This window comes from Macaca mulatta, chromosome 14 (genome assembly GCF_049350105.2).
Source record: "Macaca mulatta isolate MMU2019108-1 chromosome 14, T2T-MMU8v2.0, whole genome shotgun sequence".
NCBI classification, from domain to species: Eukaryota; Metazoa; Chordata; class Mammalia; order Primates; family Cercopithecidae; genus Macaca; species Macaca mulatta.
Genome location: NC_133419.1, coordinates 134,116,473 through 134,138,297, shown reverse-complemented (window position 1 = coordinate 134,138,297; position 21,825 = coordinate 134,116,473). Strand labels below are relative to the sequence as shown.

Here is a 21,825-nt window from a genome sequence, read left to right as displayed (position 1 = left end):
TGCCTGAGCAGACTGCAAGGAAACCCGATGTGTGTGTGTATGTATGTGATGGTGAGGATGGGACACCCTTCTGCCTGAGCGGACTGCAAGGAAACCCGATGTGTGTGTGTGTGTGGGTGTGTGTGCGCGCGTGCACGCGTACCTGCATATATATGTGTGCGTACCTGTGTGTGTGCGTGCGTGTACCTGCATATATGTGTGTGTGTACCTGTGTGTGCATGTGTGTGTGCACGCGAGAGAGTGAGAGCGAGAGAGCTCACAGGTGATCAATGCCAAAGTGAATGCACTAAGTACGAGCTTGAAGGGAGACCCGGTTGGCTCTGGGAGCGGGGCGGTGTAGGAATGAAGGGGGACGCTCTCTCCCGTTTCCTGCCTCCTTCCCTTCTTCTCCATCAGGGAGGGGAGGTGTGTTGGAAACAGCTACACTCTCAATCAGGTGCTTTTTTTTCCCTCAAAATCTCCAAACTCAAAGCACTTATAAGGGGCCCTTCCTAGGGGCAGACACCCCCAGCCACCAAATCACAGATTTCCAAGAGTGGGAGGAGCTTTCCTCTCCCCAACCATTCCTTGGTTTCCTGGGGAAGAGGGTTCTTCCTGCAGGGCCCCTGGGCATCCTGCTCCTGGGCCTGGGCCTATAGACTGCCCTGCCCCTTCTTCCCAAACCACTGAGAAGACCCCACTGGAGATGACCCCAAAGCCACGCCTGCTCCACAGCCCTAAGCAATAATGCCTGCCCTGGCTACTGATGACGGTGATCCCTTTGGCCTTTGACTTGCCAGTTAAAAATGGAGTGACACCCCAGACTCAATTAGGAAGAGAACCTGCAGCCTGCCTCAGCTCAGGCTACCACGCCAGGCTCCACTCGCTGGTATTTTCAGGCTTGCTAAGTACTAACCAACTCATCCCCAGTAACACTGCATGTTCATATCCTGAATTAAAAAGCAAAATGAGCAAACAAGTGCATAAGCAAACGAGAAAAAAGAAGGCACATCAAATGACGAGATGTGCAGCCAGTGAAGGTACCCCGGGAGTGTTGCAAGTTAAACGGATGGAAAGATGTTTAGTATTTAATTGCTCCTCATGTAACATTACTCTGCTTCAGAAATGTTTTGTATTTTGATATAAATAAACATTTGCTAAAAAAAAGTTCATTTTCTAATTTTTTTTTTTGTACCTAGGGAGTACTTCCTGATGTTGTCTCACCCCTGGCCCTAGGTCTCCCTAATCAACCCACTTTAAACTCACGACTCAACATGATTCTGAAAGGATTTGCGGCTGGGAGATGAAGAGGCTGCCTTTCGTTCATTGGACACACGTGTACTGAGGTGTACTGTGTGTGAGTCACTGTCCAATTCACTTGGGGTGCACGAGTGAACAGACCAGACAAGGCTTCTGCTCCTGGAGGGCTTTGATTCTGGTGGTAGGGAGAGAGAATGAGTTGTTATTGCACTGAGAAAATGACATCAAATGACCTAAGGCAAAAAAAAAAAAGGAGCAGGGTAAGGGGCTGCTGATGTACAGAAGGAGGGAAGGGCTGCGGTTTAGAACACTATTTTAGAGTGCTCAGAGGGGGCCTCGGGGGGAGGCAGCCCTGGAGCAAAGGCAAAAAGGGAGTAGCTTGTCTGGTGAATGCACACAGATGTCTCCTTTACTTTGTAGGCTTTTCACGCTGGCTCTTCAATTATGCGATTAAGGTAATTTTTTGGTTGGACTCCATCTTTGTCTAAATGACCCCCCAGCCAGCAACTCCTGCTGGCCCTCAGCAAAATCTCATGCAAGAGTCGGGGTGTGATGGCCCCTCTGTCTCTGCCTTTCTTTTCCCCGAGAGGGAGGGATGGTCAGGCTTCAGCATCTCACTCTGTCTCCCCCAGGGTTGAGTTTGGGGACTTGACTTCCTGCCCTGGCCTGTCCTTGTCCTCGTCCTCCCCTTCTCATGCTGGATGTAGGCAATGCTCCCCTTGTTCCCTAGCAACACCTACTAGGCTGCCTTCTCATTTTATTTGGGATTTAGGTAGAGATCGGATGCCAAAATATGATACTCCTCTTTATGCCAACGAAGAGAAGAAAACAGCCAAATGAACAAACCAGCAAACAGACAGAAATAGGCCCATACATTAAAAAACCTCTGCCGTGTGAAATTCTCTAACAGCTGTGAGATGGGCCGTTGCACCAGATGGGCCCTGTGTCCACACAGCTTTCCTCTTCCTCAGTGATCTGCCTCTATTCTCTTTCCTCTCTAGTTTCCATTTGCTCTTTCCTCTGCTCTCCCCTGCTCTTAGCAGGCGATGATGAAAATCTTTTTGATGTCTCTTCTATATTTGGTCTTAATTTGTAAAAGCAGATGCATGGAGTGTCTTGCAGTCTCTTTCTTATGCATAGGTGAACATGGCCAAAGTTGCCAACCCCAACCTGTGAGAGCCGGCTCTCGGCTCATCCACGAGGCTGTGCGCAGTGCAGTACTGCACTCCCAGCATGTCATCGGCGTTCCATGGGAGCAGCTGGCTGACCTCACAGTCCTTCTGTAACATTCGCAGGCTCTCTGGCAAAGCTAAATTTAAAAAAAAGCGAGAAAAAAATAATTTTGGTCGGGAGGACTGTCTCTGTTAAATTTAAGAGACTTTCGCCTCTTTTTAAGATGGGGCCTAAATTCGTGTGCTCCGTACTTGAAGAAATCCTTTCATTTTTATTTCATTTGATGCTCACGATAACCTCACAGGTTTAGTAAAATAGGTAAAAAGTGATTTATCTCTTTTTTGGTCAGATCCAATGAATGAGCCAATCGACGGCCCTTCACTTCTCCTTCGCTTCCAGTCTCTGCCTCCCTCTCTCCCTTCGTCCTTTCCTCCCCTCATCACTTCTCAAAGGCTTTAAGGCAGCGGGAAGTAGAAAATAAAAATGAGGCCCAGGACTTTCTCCCTTAGGCCTCCTTTCAGGTGAACATGACGCAGTCCCAGGACACCCATGTTCCCCAAGTGAGGTCATGTAGCGCCTTGAGTCTAGGAAACAGCACTTGGGAACCCTGCTGAGCAACGCCAGGACTTTTGTTAGTGGAAGTTTGGGTGAATGATGCTGCCAGAGAAAGGGTTAGGGGAGACCAGGTGACAGCAAACTTTCTGGGCTTTGTACACCTCAAGACCATGCTGATTTCAGGGCCGAGGCTCTGCTGTTAGGTTTTGGGGAGAGACTGGGCTGGTCCTGGGGTACTCAGGGGTCTACATCATCATGCAGATGGTGTGCTGTAGGTAAACCAGCCAGTCTCCTGTGCCCCCAGCCTCCCTTTTTGGGCTGTTTTCCCCATTTCCATGGAACCCTTTTCTCTGTGGTCAGGGGCCTAGGAGCCATCTGTCTACGAACCTAGTGTTGAAGAAGAATTGCATGATGCCTTGGTTTATCAGTCGAGAGAGGTGGGCAGCACCCTGCAATTCCCATACTAGACTGATCACTGCTTTCGAGAAGCTGCTTTTGCCTGTGCTCCTCAGCCTTGGTGGAGAAATTGTCTGCATTCACAGTGGCTTGCCTTCATCCCCTACCCCTGGAAAAAGTCCTTGTCCTGCCTGTGCCATTAAGAAAGGGGTGACTGGCCGGGCGCGGTGGCTCATGCCTGTAATCCCAGCATTTTGGGAGGCCGAGGCGGGTGGATCATGAGGTCAGAAGATCGAGACCATCCTGGCTAACACAGTGAAATCTCGTCTCTACTGAAAAAAAAAATTACAAAAAATTAGCCGGGCGTGGTGGCGGATGCCTGTAGTCCCAGCTACTCGGGAGGCTGAAACAGAATGGCGTGAACCCGGGAGGCGGAGCTTGCAGTGAGCCGAGATGGAGCCACTGCACTCCAGCCTGGGCGACAGAGTGAGACTCTGTCTCAAAAAAAAAAAAAAAAAAGGTCAGGGGGCGGACCCTGGGGAAATCCCTTGGCCTTTCTGAGGCAGCTACCGCGGGGAGGGAGCCAGCCTTTCTTGGCAGGAGACCACACGTTCTTCGTGTCTGCTCAGACGCACAGGGTGCCTGTCCAGCTCTTCGGGGACTGCCTTGGCAGCACAGGCTGAGTGCAGGGGTCTGCAGCGCGGTGGCATCCTCCAAGGAGAAATGCCACTTTCTCCTTCTTGCAGGCAGCCCCCTCTCTATGCCAGATTATTATGGAGCATTATCTCACTTGGTTTTGAGGGAGAAGCACGCCCTTTCCACTCACATAAGGAGGCGGAGGGAAACGCCTCTTAGCACTTCCAGGCACTCCTCAGAAGGCCAGTGACTGGTCTTCAACCTTCCCTTTCATCTCCTTCCTGCCGCCATCCTGGTGTGCTGCTAGAGCCAGCTGTGCCGCCTCTTGTTCAGCTGTGCTGGAGGTAACCAGCGCTGCGTGACAGGGTAGGGTGCTTAGCTCCTGTGTGTCCTCAGTTTGGGGCCTTAATCGTCAAATGGCAACAGGAAGTATCCCTTCACACCTGAGGCCCCTTCATCCTATCATGGTTGTGGGCCTTCGCAGCGGCAGCTCCTTGACCTAAATAAAGCCTTTCACTGCGCTTCGTTTCACTGGCTCCTTGTGTGTCTGCCTCACTAGTGTGGAAGCCCCTTGGCAGTGGAGCCCCCATCAGTCCTGTTTGCTGTTGGAGCCTGAATGCCTACCACAAAAGAGAGACTTAATGTTTATGGACAGAACGAATGACTGGTCAGAAAAATGCCTATGATATTTGGCATTATTTAATTTGGAGGTCGTTGGTACCCTTGGGAGAGCACCTTCAGTGGTGTGATGGGAGCAGTGGCCAGTGGGGAGCTCACTGAGTGGGGACAGAGCCACTGGGGACTGTTATGCAGACAACACTTCAGACACCAAGTGCTTTAAACTACAGTGTATTAACAGGGTATCTGAGGCATAGCAAGGCCCACACATCAGAAGGCAATTGTCACTGAAAGACAGTTTGTTACAGTTCCTGAGAGGAAGCAGCACACCACGCCACACCACGGGGCCCCTTGGGGAAGCACCGGAGTCGGCCGGGAGACAGAGGACCCGGGAGCTGTGGGTGGGGGTCTTCACTGTGGTCTCCCTAGGAAGGAATGGGCGAAGCAGGGTGAGTGGGCTCAGGATTGTCTAGCTTCAATAGTGGTAGCGGGCTCTGGGGCACTGGTACCCTAGGTGTCTACTGCCTGGCCCTGGGTGATTAGGGCAGGACTCTAAGACCCTCGCAGGAGGTTGTGGGATGTGGGCTCTGGATTGGGTGGGTTTGTATTTAAAAGGGCATTTTGGGGTGAGTTAATGTCTCTAGGAATTGGCTAATCCTGGAAGGGGCAGTCCCTCCAGGGTCAGCAAGGCCTCAGATGTCAAAGCACCAGAAGACAGTTCATATACCACATCGCAACAGGGGAGAGAAAGGGGATGGCAGCTAGCAGAGTGTGGTCACAGGTGGGCATTGCCTGAGTTTTAGCTGGAAGGGATTAAAGCATGCTTCCATGCTTCTGGAATGATCCAACAGAAGAGACCAAAGATACCAGAGGGAAAGGCACTCAGGAAAGGAACAAGGTCCTTGATAGAGAGCAGGGAGGAGCAGGACTGGCCTGCAGGGGAAGGTGCTGGGCAGCCAGGGGCCAGGAGGGCGCTCTCGCCGTAGCCTGCATTTCTCAGGAAGTGAGAAGCAGGGTATCAGGGGAAGGCAGAGGTGCCTTGGGGGTGGCGGAGCAAACCTGCAGAGAAGCAAGCCTGCTGGGGAAGCGCTGAGGATCACTGGCTGTGCAGAGTCAGTATGGGGCTGGTGATTATGAATGTGCGGTGGTTTATCCCGAGTCGTGGATTTTCTAGGAAAGTATGATGGAGAGAGTGGGACAAGGTAGTCGAGGGAGAGGGTGAAATAATACGAGAAACCATGGAATCCAAGGTTGGTGAGCACACGACACAGGATGAGATGCATAAATACAAATACAGTGATGGGTCCAATGGATCCGAGACTTGATGACTGGCTTTTGTGTTGCAGTCAGTGTTGGGTTTCTCTGCTTGAAGAACAGGGGCTTGCAGGCAGATCCTGGTGCTTATAACTTACGGGAAGAGCATCTGGTAATGAGGTGCTTATAACTTACGGGAAGAGGCCCATGGTGTGACTGAAAGTGGTTGGCTCAGGTGGGGTAGAGAAGTTCACTGAAGACATGCTCAGAGAACGAAGAGCCCAGGGCAATGGGCAGATTCCCTGCGGGGAGGGTCCATTCCTGGTAAGAATGACCTGACTTGGAAAGAGGGGAAGATGGGGCAGGCGCTAATATTTTCAGCAAATGAGAGCATCTTGAGGATGGGGGATGTCAGCAGCGAGAGGGGAGTGGCCAACCCAAAAGGCGCCTGTCTCAGAGGAGCCGTGTGAGGAGGGGGAAACGGCCTGGACCCAGCAGAGAGGCCTGAGCAGCGTGAGGAGGGGAAACAGCCTGGACCCAGCAGAGAGGCCAGAGGAGCAGTGTGAGGACAGGAAACAGCCTGGACCCGGCAGAGAGGCCCGAGGAGCAGTGTGAGGAGGGGGGAGCAGCGTGAGGAGGGGAAACGGCCTGGACCGGGCAGAGAGGCCCGAGGAGCAGCGTGAGGAGGGGAAACAGCCTGGACCCGGCAGAGAGGCCCGAGGAGCAGTGTGAGGAGTGGGGAGCAGTGTGAGGAGGGGGGAGCAGTGTGAGGAGGGAAAACGGCCTGGACCCAGCAGATAGGCCTGAGGAGTAGTGTGAGGAGGGGAAATGGCCTGGACCCAGCAGAGAGGCCCGAGGAACAGTGTGAGGAGGAGGGAGCAGTGTGAGGAGGGGGGAGCAGTGTGAGGAGGGGGGAGCAGTGTGAGGAGGGGGGAGCAGCGTGAGGAGGGGAAACGGCCTAGACCCAGCAGAGAGGCCTGAGGAGCAGTGTGAGGAGGAGGGAGCAGTGTGAGGAGGGGGGAGCAGCGTGAGGAGGGGAAACGGCCTGGACCCAGCAGAGAGGCCCGAGGAGCAGCGTGAGGAGGAGGGAGCAGTGTGAGGAGGGGGGAGCAGTGTGAGGAGGGGAAACGGCCTGGACCCGGCAGAGAGGCCCGAGGAGCAGCGTGAGGAGGGGAAACGGCCTGGACCCGGCAGAGAGGCCCGAGGAGCAGCGTGAGGAGGGGAAACGGCCTGGACCCGGCAGAGAGGCCTGAGGAGCAGCGTGAGGAGGGGCGAGCAGTGTGAGGAGGGGGGAGCAGTGTGAGGAGGGGAAACGGCCTGGACCCAGCAGATAGGCCTGAGGAGTAGTGTGAGGAGGGGAAATGGCTTGGACCCGGCAGAGAGGCCCGGGGAGCAGTGTGAGGAGGGGGGAGCAGCGTGAGGAGGGGAAACGGCCTGGACCCGGCAGAGAGGCCCGAGGAGCAGCGTGAGGAGGGGCGAGCAGTGTGAGGAGGGGGAAGCAGCCTGGACCTAGCAGAGAGGCCCAAGGAGCAGTGTGAGGAGAGGAAAGGCCTGGACCCGGCAGAGAGGCCCGGCTTTCCCACAGCCTACGTTCTGATGTAGGGCTCCAGCCAGTCACCCAGTCAATCAACAACCCAGTCACTGTGAAAGTGTCATGGGCATTAGGCAGAGAACTGCGTAGGATTGTGTGGAGTGACGGGAGGGCTGCTTTCGGTTGGGTAGCTAGGGAAGATGGCTTCAAAGTCACATTTAAGCCTCCTCACGTTGCTGAGAAGGGGCCAGTCGGACACAGCTCAGCAGAGAAGAGCTTTCCAGGCAGAAGTGCTGTCTCTGAAGACCTGAAGGTAGAAGTGGATTTGGTCTGTTTGAGCAACAGAGTGAGCTGTGAGTGGGAAGGGAAGGAGACAGCGGCGGAAGAGAAGGATGAGTGACAAACCAGGGCTCTGTAAAGCGGAGGGAGGGTTAGATTGCATTCTTCGGGTGCTGGGAAGTCACTGGAGAGTTTTAAGCTGGGCAAAGCCTTGATCTGATTTATTTATTAGAAATACCCCTCTGACAGCTGGTAGAGAGTGGACTATAGGAGGGTGAGAGCAGAGGGAACAGAGAAATGACAGTGCCATCCACAGTCCCAGATAAGTGTTTAGACCAGGACAGCCACAGCAGAGGCAGAGGGGAGGCCAGTTTGGATCTGTGTGGGAGGGAGGGGCGACAGCCTTGCTGAAAGGCTTGCCATGAGAGTGAAGAAAAGAGAGGAATCAAGAATGACCCCGGCTTTTAACCTGAGCAACTGAGAAAGAGGACTGAGGGAGGAGGAGGTATGAAAGGGGACAGACGTCAAGAGTTGTAAGGTCTGAAAGGGTCATTAAACTTCCCATTGGAGGTGTTGGGTCAGATGCCACTAGACGTGTGGGCCTGAGATTCCAGAGGGACCCTATCAGTGTAGATACAGGTTAGGGAATTGTCCTCGGAGAGGTGGTATTTAAATCCTAGAAGGGGAGGGTAGACAGAGAAGAGAACGGGTGCACACAAGCTGCTGAGTGTGGCGTAGAGGTAGGTAATTAATGAGGTGACAAAGCGGCCTCAGTGGCATGGTGGGGACAGAAGCCCCATGGGAGTGGGTTGATGAGAAAGTGGAGACAGTGACTATTGACAAATCTTGGGCTAGAAGGCAGAGGGGAAATTCTGATGGCACAGGGGCATGTGCTGATGGCTGAGTGGAAGTTTCCCAGGACATCATAGCTCTAGGGCTCAGGAGCACTGTGGGTGCCAAACTGTCCTATCCAGTTCCCCTCTACGGGATGGGTGTGCCCATCCCCTGGCTGCTTTGCATGTTGGTGGCCCATGGCTCACAGGTGCCTCCCACCCTGCTCATCCCTGGAGAGGTGCCCTTGACTGACATAGCCCCCCTGCCCAAGAAATGACAAGCTCCTCTGCCAGGAGTGACCCTCAGCCAATGGCTGGCACAGGGATACAAAAGGCCACCTGCTTGCCTTAAAGAGGGCGCCTGCTTGCCTTAAAGACGGGGCGTTTCTGTGTGCTCTCCAGGATCAGGCCACGGCTAGAGCTCACCTGATATGACATCCTTCATCACTTCTTTCCCCAATCCTGTCTCGCTTTCCTTCTTTAATTTTTTTCTTGGATATTTCCACAATAAAATACCCCCCACCCCATTGCCTGGCTTAGGCTTTGCACCTAGAGAACCCATTCTAAGACTGGATGCCAGGGGACTCTAAGGTTGGAACTCAGGAATTAGGTCACTCACCACTGGCTGGCAAAAGGACCCCATCATAGCGGCAGGTAGAGTATTAGCAGTTGCTGGTATGTGTTAGCAGTGCAATTGCTAAGACTGTCACCTATGTAGAACTGAGGCAAGGCACAGGCAAAAGGGATATACTGGTTCATAGACCATCTTATATTTGAGAGGTTCTGAAGAAAGACTACTGATAGGAACAGTGGGATGGAGTGGCCGAATGCCCTTGAGGCTTTGAAGAGAGGAAAGGCAGCACCAAGGGCAGCCAATCTCTAATTTAAAGCAAAGAAGAGTCAGCGTGCCTCCTTGGTGGCCTTAAAGAGACTCCCGTATGCAGCAGGAGGGCAGAACAAGCTGAAGACCAGACCCAGGCTTAATTGTTAGAGAAGCAGAATTCTGGAGCAGGCTGAATCTCAGGCCAGATGAGTCTCATATACCAAAGTCAGGGTGTAATAGGGAAGGACTGAGGCCCACCGTCTGGGATGGGAACAGAGAGAAATGTGTTGGAAGACTTTGAGCCTCCAGATTCCCCAAAACCTCTGGTTCTGCCAAAATGGCCTTTCCCCCTTTCTGGAAGACAGAACCCCCTTCTTGCTTGAAGAACACGCAGCTGCTTCAAATGAAGCAGGTATTCTACAAGAAGTTCGTGACTTCCTCAGCTGCTTTCCCATCCACAGATGCCCCATTTGTCCCTTCTTATCACTTAGACCAATAAGAGAGTCAAGGCTCAGCATATCCCCCTAGGCAAGCGTTGGGTCTGCTAAGAGAGGAGAGGGATTTCTTCAGTGAGCTGAAGGATCTGACTAGTGTGTGTGGGGGTGAATCCTGAGGGTGCTGGGCCAAGGGGGCCAGACTGGAAAGCCCTTCAGGGGAGAGTTTGTTAATATGGGGACACCCACCAGTGATACGGGTTTTAATAATCTTGCTAGGGCCCCATAAGGCAATCCTTATGGCTGCTGAGTGGTTCCTAGAGGCTTGCTGAGAGTGATGGCCCACATGAAATGAAACAGATGTGTCAGAACTCCCTTGCAGATCATGGCTAAAGGGATCCAAAGGCTTAGGGAAATGGGCTAGAATGGATCCACTCTAGAATACCAGAAGACCCACCGGCTGCCTGTGCTTTTTGATTGGGCTGGACGACGCTCCATTCACCAGGGAGATAAAGGATGGTTGGTGAGAGGGTCCCAGCATGGATGAGCAGCTCAGCACAGCTGTCCTCGGGAGGCCGAGGCTGAGCTTGAATGTGCTGATGCAGAGCGGGGTGTCTGCGGAAGCTTACAGAAGCTGTCATGATTTGTGGGGAATCGTGAGCAGCAGTCCTTCTGAAGCCCAGAATAAGAAAAGAAATGGCACCAGTGCCACCGTGAAATATTGGGCTGAAAATCCAACTGATGTGGTTAAAAAGTAAATCCATAAAAGGTTAAAAGAAAGCAAAACAAAACATTGATTATCTTCAAGTAATATGAATATATATATACAGAAAATCTGTGAGACTCTATGGACAAACCATTGGAAATAGTAAGAGAACCAAGCAAGATTGCTGAAGCCAAGGTGGAAGTTCTTTATACCAGCAACAAAACAACGTGTTTTAAAAGGCACCTTTATAATAGTGACGACAACAACAGAACAAGAGAAAACAATGGGCAAAATCTTTATCAGTTAAATGGCAAGATTTCATTGAGAGACAAGAGAAGGTCTAAAATCACATGGACCTCAGATTAAGACAAATGAGCATCCCTGTCTCCATGTGTCGGTCATTTCCCTGAGGGGTGGTCCCTTGAAGGACCTGGCTTTCTGTCAGGACTGACAGTTTTATCTTACACGGGCCTGTGTGTTTGACACCTCTCCCCAGAGGCCAAGTCCCTGCTCTTTTCTTAGAGATTGGACCCTTCCCCTCTCGCCTACCTCTCTCTCTGTCAGATCAACTGGAGCATCAACCCATGCTTAGGACTCTGGTTTCCAATTCTTTCTTCGCTTTTGGCTAAAGAAGTTATAAACTCAGCTATGCATTCAGAGGCACGCTTGCCACATCTTATCCAGCATTCTAGATTTTATGGGCAGAGGCTTTTTAGGCTATCTGGTTGGCCTTGTTACCAACACTGAACACCTCCATCCTTTCTTTGTCTTTGTTCGAAGTATGCTGTTTTACTTTTCTAGATTGCATATTTGTAAAAATATTTTCCAATCTGATGGTGTCTGTTTTTCAGAGGATCATTCACATTGAGTGAACTGTTATAGTTTACACAGCATTCTACCTTATTCTGTATTTTTTATTCATTTTATTTTGTGGTTTCCCAATCATCCTTTCCCTTATTTTTGCTGGTTACTGTTTATTTTTCAGTTGTTATTTATTGCTTTTTAACCCCTCATTAAATTTGAGAGTTCAACTATCATTTTCCATTCCATTAATGATAATGTTCCATTTGTAAGTACTCAAATCCATATTTTCTTCATCACTATTAAATGATAACAAATGCCAACCTTTTCCTCTATCAAGACACTCAGTTATCTGACGGTTCTCTCCACCTTGCGCGTGGTGAAACGTTAGGACATTTTTACTTCCCGACTCTTCTCTTCCCCAACTTGAATGATGCATTTGGACATTTTTACTGATGTCTCTCCATCTTAATACCCAGGTTTTGCTGAGAGAGTTTCATACATTTATTCTAAGCTATTATTAGAATTTATCTTTCAGTACATAGGTCTCTTTTATTTAAGATCCTTATTTCTTGGATTACTTATTTTCAGATGCTAATTTTCAATATATATGTACTTATAGGCATATATAAAATATCTCTGAATGCATATAGGTACATACATATATGGATTTGTGTATATTTGTTGCTCACCACTTCCTTTTCTCCATCATCTTTTATTTGTGTTTGGATTTTTTTTTGAGAGTAAAGTCTTTCTTATATAGGTTCATAGGTGCTATAATCTCTGGACCATGCATTTCTACAAGTATCATTTTTGGCTTCTGGTGTCAACAGCATGGCAGCAGCAGCAGGTGGTTTTTAACCCTCTTTCAAGGCATTAAGGTGAGACGAGTCTCAGCTGACTTGCTCAGCTCTTCTTCAGCTCCCTGGAGGTCAGAGAGAACAGGCACAGTCCCGTGGGCTATTATTATCTTCCCCTGGGGTTTACCTATCTCTGCACACTAAACTTTCTCCAGGAGCCACCAAGTGCCTCGTCTGGCCCTGGGACTTTTCCAACACATGTCCCTAAGCCAATGTGTTGCAGAGATTAAAAAAAAAAAAAAAAAAGGAGCCTCAGGTTAAATCATGAAAGTAGTAGAGATTACTTATGAGGACACAGAGCAAAGGGAATGGGCAGTGACTGAGAAGAGAATCCTGGGTTCACCAGTGTTTAAGGAGTAGGCAGAGAAAAGGGGGCCCAAGAAAGAGGAAGTGGTCAGTAAGGTCAAGTATAAGAGAAAGGTCACAGGCTGGGATGAAAATTGAGTTAACTTTTCATAGGAACTATACATTTCAATGACTCTGTCTCATTTACTAAATAAACAGGAAGGCCAATTTTCCCAGGGTTCCTTATTCTTACATTTCTCAGACTCCTTGGAGTATTTACATGAATTCCAGAATCGATCCTGGATATCTTCAATACTTGCTGGTAGGCATGGAAACTCAAGAGCCTGCATCCAGCCCAAAGGAGTCTGGGGTGGCGGACCTTGTGTCTCAGGATGTCTGCTGCTCCGGCTGCTGCTAGTGCCTGCGTGGGGACAGACCACGTGTCCAGAGGTGGAAGGATGTAAGTGCCAGTGCTGTGCTCTGTAGGCCACGGGGAAAACTACACACTGCTTACGTAAAGTCCTAGCTCTGTCTGTGTGCTTTTGTTTCCTTTCAGGACACCCAGTTTCTAGAATCTCAAAGGGTAGGGAGGCTCTCTCCATTTTCTTCCTGTCTGTCTCCATATAATTTTTTGGATTTGATTAGTTGAGTAGAGGGAATAACATCCAAGTCCTAAATGCAAATGGATGTTCCTGGGAGGGAGAGGGGACCAATGAATGACACCACATTGAATCAGTTGGGGTTTCAGCAGGAGACACATAATGGGAGGAAGATGTGTTTATAAAGGGATGTTTTCATAGGTGTGGGGGGGTGTAGGAAGACCATGTGAGTGGTGCAGGAACCCAGGGCAGTTAGTGGCTGGCCGTCAACCCCCTTAGGCCTGGAGGCAAGAAGTGAAGGAGAGGCTGCTATAATTGGGGAAGAGAAGAAGTCACATGGAGCGGGTCACCTTGAGAAGAGCAGTGACCAGAGCTACAGACAGCCCCAGATAACCTCACCAGTGTGGAGCCAAGGAAGCAGATACCTAGATCTTATTTTCCTTTTGCCCTTCAATCTCCTGCCAAGGATTTCCACAGGCTGAAGCCAACCAGCATCCAGAAGGCACAGGAGTGCATTGATATCGTCCAGATAATGGAAGAGAACAGGGAGGGAGGGCTAGAGAGTGGATATTGAGAGACAGAGGATAGCCGGCCCAAGTGTGATCTGCTTACAGAATGTATGACAGGTTGACGCTCAAATAACATGTTCTGTCACATAATATAAGAACCAAAAAATTGCATGTTAGACTGGCAGTTTAGAGCCCACTGGCAACCTTGTTGAAAACAAGTGTAGTAGAATAATCAGGAGAGGAAGCCAAATTGCAATGGACTGACTCACAAGGAAGATAGTGAATGATAAAGACCCTCCCAAGAAGCCTGAGATGATAGGGAGAAATCTAGATGAGCCAGATCTAGGAGACTGCAGGATGTAGCATATTGCAAAGATGCCCTCAGTTCTTTACCCCTTCCTGTATTCAAAGTCTTTGCCATACAACTTTCTAGTGTCTCCCCTCTCTACTCTGGACTTGATCAGGCTTGATCAGTGGGGTGTCAGCAGATGTTATACAAGCAAAGCCTTGAAATAAGGCCATGCTTTGGAGCTTGCTTTGTTGTGCTTGTGCCATTGGCATGAGAACATGCCTATGGTAGCCTGCTGGGAGAGCAGAGCCACATTGCTCTAATTGCTCCAATTGGAACCAGCCTATATGAGAAGCCAGTGTTGATCAGCTGATCCTCAGATATGTGGGCAAGCCCAGTCAAGATCAGGAGAGACGTCTAGCTGACACCCAGATGACGCCTGAGATGGAATCCCATGTTTCCAAGTGTTTATGATTTCAAGTTTTTATGAGTAATAAATACTTATTGTTATATGCCACAGGCATTTTGTAGTTAATTTTTAATACAGCATTATTGAGGCAATCAATAACTGATGCACAGGGTAAACTGATATTTTTATTAAATTCTCAAAGGATTGAATACTTAAGTGTAAAAATTGTACCCATATAAGTACTAGAAGAAAGCATGAGTAAATTCTTACATAATTTGGGGTGTGGGGAAAAAAATCTTTTCACTATGACTTAAAATCCAGATGCAATGTAAACAAATTAGTACATTGACTTCATAAAATCAGGAAAATTTGAGAGGGGGCAAGATGCCTGAATAGGAACAGTTCTGGTCTGCAGCTCCCAGTGAGTCCAACACAGAAGGCACGTGATTTCCGCATTTCCAACTGAGGTGCCTGATTCATCTCATTAGGACTGGTTAGACAGTGGTTGCAGCCTGCAGAGGGCGAGCAGAAGCAGGATGGGGCATTGCCTCACCTGGGAAACGCAAGGGGCTGGGGAACTCCCTCCTCTAGCCAAAGGAAACCATGAGGGACTGTGCAGTAAGGGACAGTGATATCTGGCCCAGATACTGTGCTTTCCCCATGGTTTTTGTAACCTGAAGGCCAGGAGATTCCCTCGGGCGCCTACACCACCAGGGCCCTAGGTTTCAAGCACAAAACTAGGTGGCCGTTTGGGCAGACACTGAGCTAGCTGCAGGAGGTTTTTTTGTTTTATTTTTTGTTTTTGTTGCTGTTTTGTTTTTACCGCAGTGGTGCCAGGAGCCCCAGCAATACAGAACCATTCACTCCCCTGAAAGGGGACTGAAGCCAGGGAGCCAAGTGATCTTGCTCAGTGGGTCCCACCCCCACAGAGCCCAGCAAGCTAAGATCCACTGACTTGAAATTCTCACTGCCAGCACAGCAGTCTGAAGTTGACCTGGGATGCCCAAACTTGGTGTGGGGAGAAGCGTCCACCATTACTGAGGCTTCAGTAGGCGGTTTTCCTCTCACAGTGTAACAAAACCACTGGGAAGTTTTGACTGGGTGGAATCCACCACAGCACGACAAACCACTGTAGCCGGACTGCCTCTCTAGATTCCTCCTCCCTGGGCACGGCATATCTGAAAGAAATGCAGCAGCCCCAGTGGGGGCTTATAGATAAAACTCCTATCTCCCTAGAACAGAGCACCTGTGGGAAGGTTAGGCTGTAGGCACAGCTTCAGCACACTTAAAAGTTCCTGCCTGCTGACTGAAGAGAGCAGCGGATCTCCCAGCACAGCACTTGAGCTCTGCTAAGGGACAGACTGCCTTCTAAAGTGGGTCCCTGACCCCTGTGCACCTCCCAGCAGGGGTCGACAGACACCTCATACAGGAGAGCTCTGGCTGGCATCTGGTGAGTACCCCTCTGGATGAAGCTTCCAGAAGAAGGTGCAGGCAGCAATCTTTGCTGTTCTGCAGCCTCTGCTGGTGGTATCTAGGCAATCAGGGTCTGGAGTGGACCTCCAGCAAACTCCAGCAGCCCTGCAGAAGAGAGGCCTGACTGTTAGAAGGAGAACTAACACACAGAAAGCAATAACATCAACATCACCAAAAAGGATGCCAACGCAAAAACACCATCCAAAGGTCACCAACATCAAAGACCAAAAGTAGATAAATCCACAAAGATGTGGAAAAACCAGCACAAAAATGCTGAAAATCCCCAAACACAAGAATGCCTCTTCTTCTCCAAAGGACCACAGCTCCTCGCCAGCAAAGGAACAAAACTGGATGGAGAATGCGTTTGATGAATTGACAGAAGTAGGCTTCAGAAGGCGAGTAATAACAAAATCCTCCAAGCTAAAGGAGCATGTTCTAACCCAGTATAAGGAAGCTAAGAACCTTGATAAAAGGTTACAGGAACTGCTAACGAGAACAACCGGTTTAGAGAAGAACATAAATGACCTGATGGAGCTGAAAAACACAGCATGAGAACTTTGTGAAGCATACACAAGAATCAATAGCCAATTGATCAAGTGGAAGAAAGGATATCAGAGATTGAAGATCAACTTAATGAAATAAAGTGTGAAGACAAGATTAGAGAAAAAAGAATGAAAACGAATGAACAAAGCCTCCAAGAAATATGGAACTGTGTGAAAAGACCAAACCTACGATTGATTGGTGTACCTGAAAGTGAGGGGGAGAATGGAACCAAGCTGGAAAACACACTTTAGGATATTATCCAGGAGAACTTCCTCAACCTAGCAAGACAGGCCAACATTCAAATTCAGGAAATACAGAGAACACTACTAAGATACTCTTTGAGAAGAGCAACCTCAAGACACACAATTGTCAAACTCAACAAGGTTGAAACGTAGAAAAAAAATTTAAGGGCAGCCAGAGAGAAAAATCAGGTTACCTATAAAGGGAAGCCCATCAGACTAACAGTGGAATGCTCTGCAGAAACCTTACAAGCCAGAAGAGAGTGGGGACCAATATTCAACATTCTTAAAGAAAAGAATTTTCAACTCAGAATTTCGTAACCAGCCAAACTAAGCTTCAAAATGAAGGAGAAATAAAATCCTTTACAGACAAACAAATGCTGAGGGATCTTGTCCCCATCAGGCCTGCCTTACAAGAGCTCCTGAAGGAAACACTAAATATAGAAAGAAAAACTGGTACCAGCCACTGCAAATACACACCCCAAAATATAAAGACCAATGCTATGAAGAAACTGCATCAACTAATGTGCAAAATAACCAGCTAGCATCATGATGATAGGATCAAATTCACACATAACAATATTAACTTTAAATGTAAATGGGATAAATACCCCAATTAAAAGACACAGGGTTAATCTCCTCCAATGACGATGGAAGAACTTCTTCTGGCAAGAAAGACTCAGAAGAATTTGAGTTTCAACATTCCCACCTTCATGAAGATCTTTCCATATGTCCTATTCCAATGTTCAGATCCCACTACTTCCCAATTAAGGCCTTCACTTTAACAGCAGACATCTTACTAAGTTGGTGCTGTGTTCTAAATGCTGATGTCTCCTTTCCCCAAATTCATATGTTGGAACTTAACCCCCAGTATGATAGTGTAAGAGGTGGGGCCTTTGGGGAGCGATTAAATCAGGAGGGTTCTGCCCTCATGAACGGAATGCATGTCCTTATAAAAGAGGTTGAAGGGGGTTAACTTGCCCTTCCATTGTGTGAGGATGCAGCAACAAGGCACAGTCTGTGGTGCAGAGAGTGAGTCCTCTCTAGAAATCGAATCTACAAGTGTCTTAATCTTGGACTGCCCAGCCTCCAGAACTGTGAGAAATACATGTCCGTTGCTTATAAATTTCTCAGTCTAAAGTATTTTGTTACAGCAGCTCAATCAGATGAACAGAGTTGGGAATTCAACTTGTGTTGTAGTTCAGCTATTCACAAGATGAGACTCTGGGCTTGGTTTTCAGCAGTCTCAGCTCTGTGGCTAGAGGAGATATGAGATTCTTTCAGGACAGATATAGAAACTTTCAGGTCATTTATGCAGTGCTTAACCTGGAAATCTGAGTCCTTGAGCACATCTTTTCTTCCTCCCCACACTGTCCAGTGTGATTAGGAGATCCTGGTCAAAGTCATTATACTCCTTAGTCTGACAAAAATGTTCTGTTGTATCAAATATAGTCATGTGTTGCTTCAAGATGGGGAAATGTCCTGAGAAATGCATCATTAGATGGTTTCATCGTGTGATTATCAGAACATACTTACACACACGTAGATGGCATAGTCTATTACACACCTAGGCTGTATGGTAGAGCCTATTGCTCCAAACTTGTACAGCATGTGACTGTACTGAATACTATAGGCAACTGTAACACAATGGTAAGTATTTGTGTATCTAAACATGTTTGATAGACAAAGTGCAGTAAAAATACAGTATTATGATCTTATGGGAGCCGAGCACAGTGGTTCACACCTATAATCTCAGAACTTTGGGAGGCCAAGGCAGGAGGATTACTTAAGCCCAGGAGTTTGAGACAAGCCTGGGCAATATACAAGACCTCACCTCAACAACAACAACAACAAATTGTTTTTTGTTGTTGTTGTTGTGGCATGTGGCATGTACCTGTGGTCTCAGCAACCCAGCAGGCTGAGGTGAGAGGATTGCTTGACCCCGGAAGGTCAAAGCTGCAGTGAGCTGTAATTGTGTCACTGCACTTTAGCCTGGGTGACAGAGCCAGACCCTGTCTTAAAAAGAAAAAACTTTATGGGAACATCATTGTAAGTGCAGTCCATTACTGACCGAAATGTTATTACTCAGTGCATGACTGCACAAGGTTACCAGAACCTTGCCGCTTATAAGTATTTGGTTAGGAGGAGCCAGTGGTTATATTGTGCCTATCTCTATTGCCACCTCATGTAATGAACTATCGATGCTCTTTTTACTACTGGAAAATGAATCCCAGAAATCTCAGAACCAATTCTGATAACTCACCCTTAAGATTCCATTCTTCAAGAATCACTCTTAGCACCAAACATCTGTATTATTGAGGCTTTTCTGGAGAAACAGAAACAATAGGATATCCATATCATCTACATCTATGTTGACATCTTTATCTACACTTATATCTATATTAACTTATCTGTCTATCCCAAAAGAGGTGAAAACCCTACTGAGCCTGGTGATAGCTGGTTGTCCAAGACAGAACTCAAGTTCAACCTTAAACTTACCCATGTGTGTATAGAGAGTAAAACATTTATTTTAGGGAATTAGGTCATGTGATTATGAGGGTTGGGAAGTCCAAATCTGCAGAGCAGGACACCAAGTTGGAAACCTAGGCAGAACTTCTATGTTGCATTCTTGAGGCAGAATTCATTATTCTTTGGAGAAACTTAGTTTTTTCTTGTAAAACCATTAACTGATTGGATAAAGCCCACCCACATTATGGAGGGTAATCTTCTTAAAGTCAGCTGACTGGAAATGTGAATCACATCCGAGAATACCTTCACAGTGATATCTAGACTAGCAGTTGACCAAACAACTGGCAACCATAGCATAGCCAAGATTAATGATCACAAAGAACAAGAGAAAAATGACTTATCACACACAAGGAACAATAATACAATTAATAACTTTCCATCAGAAACAATGAAGGCCAGAAAGTGGTGAAGTGACACTGATGCCATAAAAGTGATAAAACAACAACAAGAGTCAATCAAGAATTTTATATTCAGCAAACCTATTCTTTAAACAAAAGGTGACATATTTTTAAATAAATAACAATTGAAAAAAATGTATCGCTATCATGCTTGTGTTACAAAAAATATTAAAGAGATTTCTTTAGACTGAAGGGAATGAAACTTTATAGTAACTCAAATCCACATAAAGAAATGAAGAGTACTGGTAAAGTAAATATGAGCAAATAGAAAAATCTACGTAAACAACTAGACAGGAGATTAATAAGGAAATAGAGGTCTTGAACAACACTACGCCACTACGCACCAGTTGCACCTACTTGACATATGAAGAACATTCCGTTGAACAACAGCTGAAGCACATTTTTCTCAAGTGCACATAGAGCACTCTCCAGGGTAGACCATATTTTAGGCCACAAAGCAAATCTTAATACATTTAGAAAGATTGAAATCACACAAAATATCTTTTCTTATCACAATGAAATAAAACAAGAAAATAGCAGAAGGAAAACTGGAAAATCCACGAATATGTGGAAATTAAATAATGCATTCTTGAACACCAATGGGCTAACAGGAAATCACATGGAAAATTAGAAAATAATTGAGACATATAAAAATGAAAACACCATATTCCCAAACTTATGGGATGCAGTGAAAACAGTGCTAAGTGGAAAATTTATGGCTAGGAATGCTACATTAAAAAGAACAAAGATCCCAAATCAACAAACTAAATTTATACTTTAAGGAACTGGAAAAAGAAGAACAAACTAAATATAAAGCTAGGAGAAGAAAGGAAATAATAAATAAAGATTAGGGCAGAGATAAACAAAATAGAGAATAGGAAAATAATAGAGATAATCAACAAAACCAATAATAGGTTCTTAGAAAAGACTGACAAAATTGACAAACCTTTAGCTAGACTAAGAAAAAACAGAAAGGGGACTTAAATAACTAAAATCAGAAATAAAAGAGAGGACATTATGACCAATTTTATAAAAATAAAGAGGATTATAAGAAAATACTATGAACAACAAATTGGATAATCTAGATAAAATGGACTCTAGAAATATATAACCTACAAAGACTGAATCATGAAGAAATAGAAAATCTGACCAGACTTACAACTACTAAATAGAATGAGTCAATAATAAAAAAAATTCCCAACAAAGGAAATCTCAGGACCAGATGGCTTCACTGGCGAATTCTACCACACATTTAAAAAATTAACACCAATCCTCCTCAAATTCTTTGAAAAAGTTGAAGAGGAGGGAATACTTCCAAACTCATTCTTTTAGATGAGAATTGCCCTAAAATAACATATACTGAAGCCAGCCAAATACATTACAAGAAAAGAAATCTAGAGACCAGTGTCCCTGATAAATATTGATACAAAAATCCTCAACAAAATATAGCAAACCAAATTCAACAGCATACTAAAAAGATTATACACCATGACCATGTAGAATTTATTTCTAGAATGCAAGGATGTTTCAACATACAAAAATCAATCAATGTAATACATTACACTAGTAGAATAAAGGAAATAAAAACACATGATCATCTCAATTGATGTGGAAAAAACATCGGACAAAATTAAACACTTCTGATGATAAAAACACTCAGTAAACTAGTAATAGAAGAAAACTACCTCAACATAATAAAGACCATATATAAAAAGCTTATAGCAAGCATCATGCTCTATGGTGAAAGACTGAAAGCTTTTCCTCTATGGTTAAAAAAAAGACAAGGATGTCTTGCTTTTGCCACTTTCATTTAATACAAAACTAGAGGCCTGGTGCGGTGGCTTAAGCCTGTAATCCCAGCACTTTGGGAGGCTGCTGCAGGCAGATCACTTGAGGTCAGGAGTTCTAGACCAGGCTGGCCAACATGGTGAAACCCCGTCTCTACAAAATATACAAAAATTATCCGGGCATGGTGGCAGACTGCTGTAATCCCAGCTACTTGGGAGGCTGAGGCAGGAGAATCATTTGAACTCAGGAGGTGGAAGCTTCAGTGAGCTGAGATCGCACCACTGCACTCTAGCCTGTGCAACAGAGCAAGAATCTATCTCAAACAACAACAACAACAACAACAACAACAACAACAACAGAACAAATCAACCTCCGCCTCCCACCAAAACCCAATATAATACTGGATGGAAGTTCTAGCCATTGCAATTAGGCAAGGAAAAAGGGCATTCAAATTGGAAAAGAAGTGAAATCATCTGTGATTACAGATAGCATGATCTTACATGTAGAAAACCTAATGGTTTCACATACAAAAAGTACCTGTTAGAATTAATAAACAAATTCAGCAAAGTTGTAGGACACAAAAACAACATGTAAAATCAGTTACCTTCTATATACTAAAAATGAAT

At 46.6% G+C, this 21,825-nt stretch overlaps 1 long non-coding RNA gene across 1 annotated transcript in view; it reads right to left on the bottom strand.

Moving 5' to 3' along the window:
* Positions 1–1,165: 1,165 nt before the first annotated feature.
* Positions 1,166–21,825, bottom strand: part of LOC114672447 (uncharacterized) — a 33,524-nt gene continuing 12,864 nt past the window's right edge. Inside the window, exons 2-3 of the long non-coding RNA XR_013404448.1 lie at positions 18,748–18,810; positions 1,166–2,548 (exon numbers count right to left, since the gene is read on the bottom strand). This is a non-coding gene — a long non-coding RNA (uncharacterized LOC114672447). The remainder of the gene's footprint in view (positions 2,549–18,747; positions 18,811–21,825) is intronic.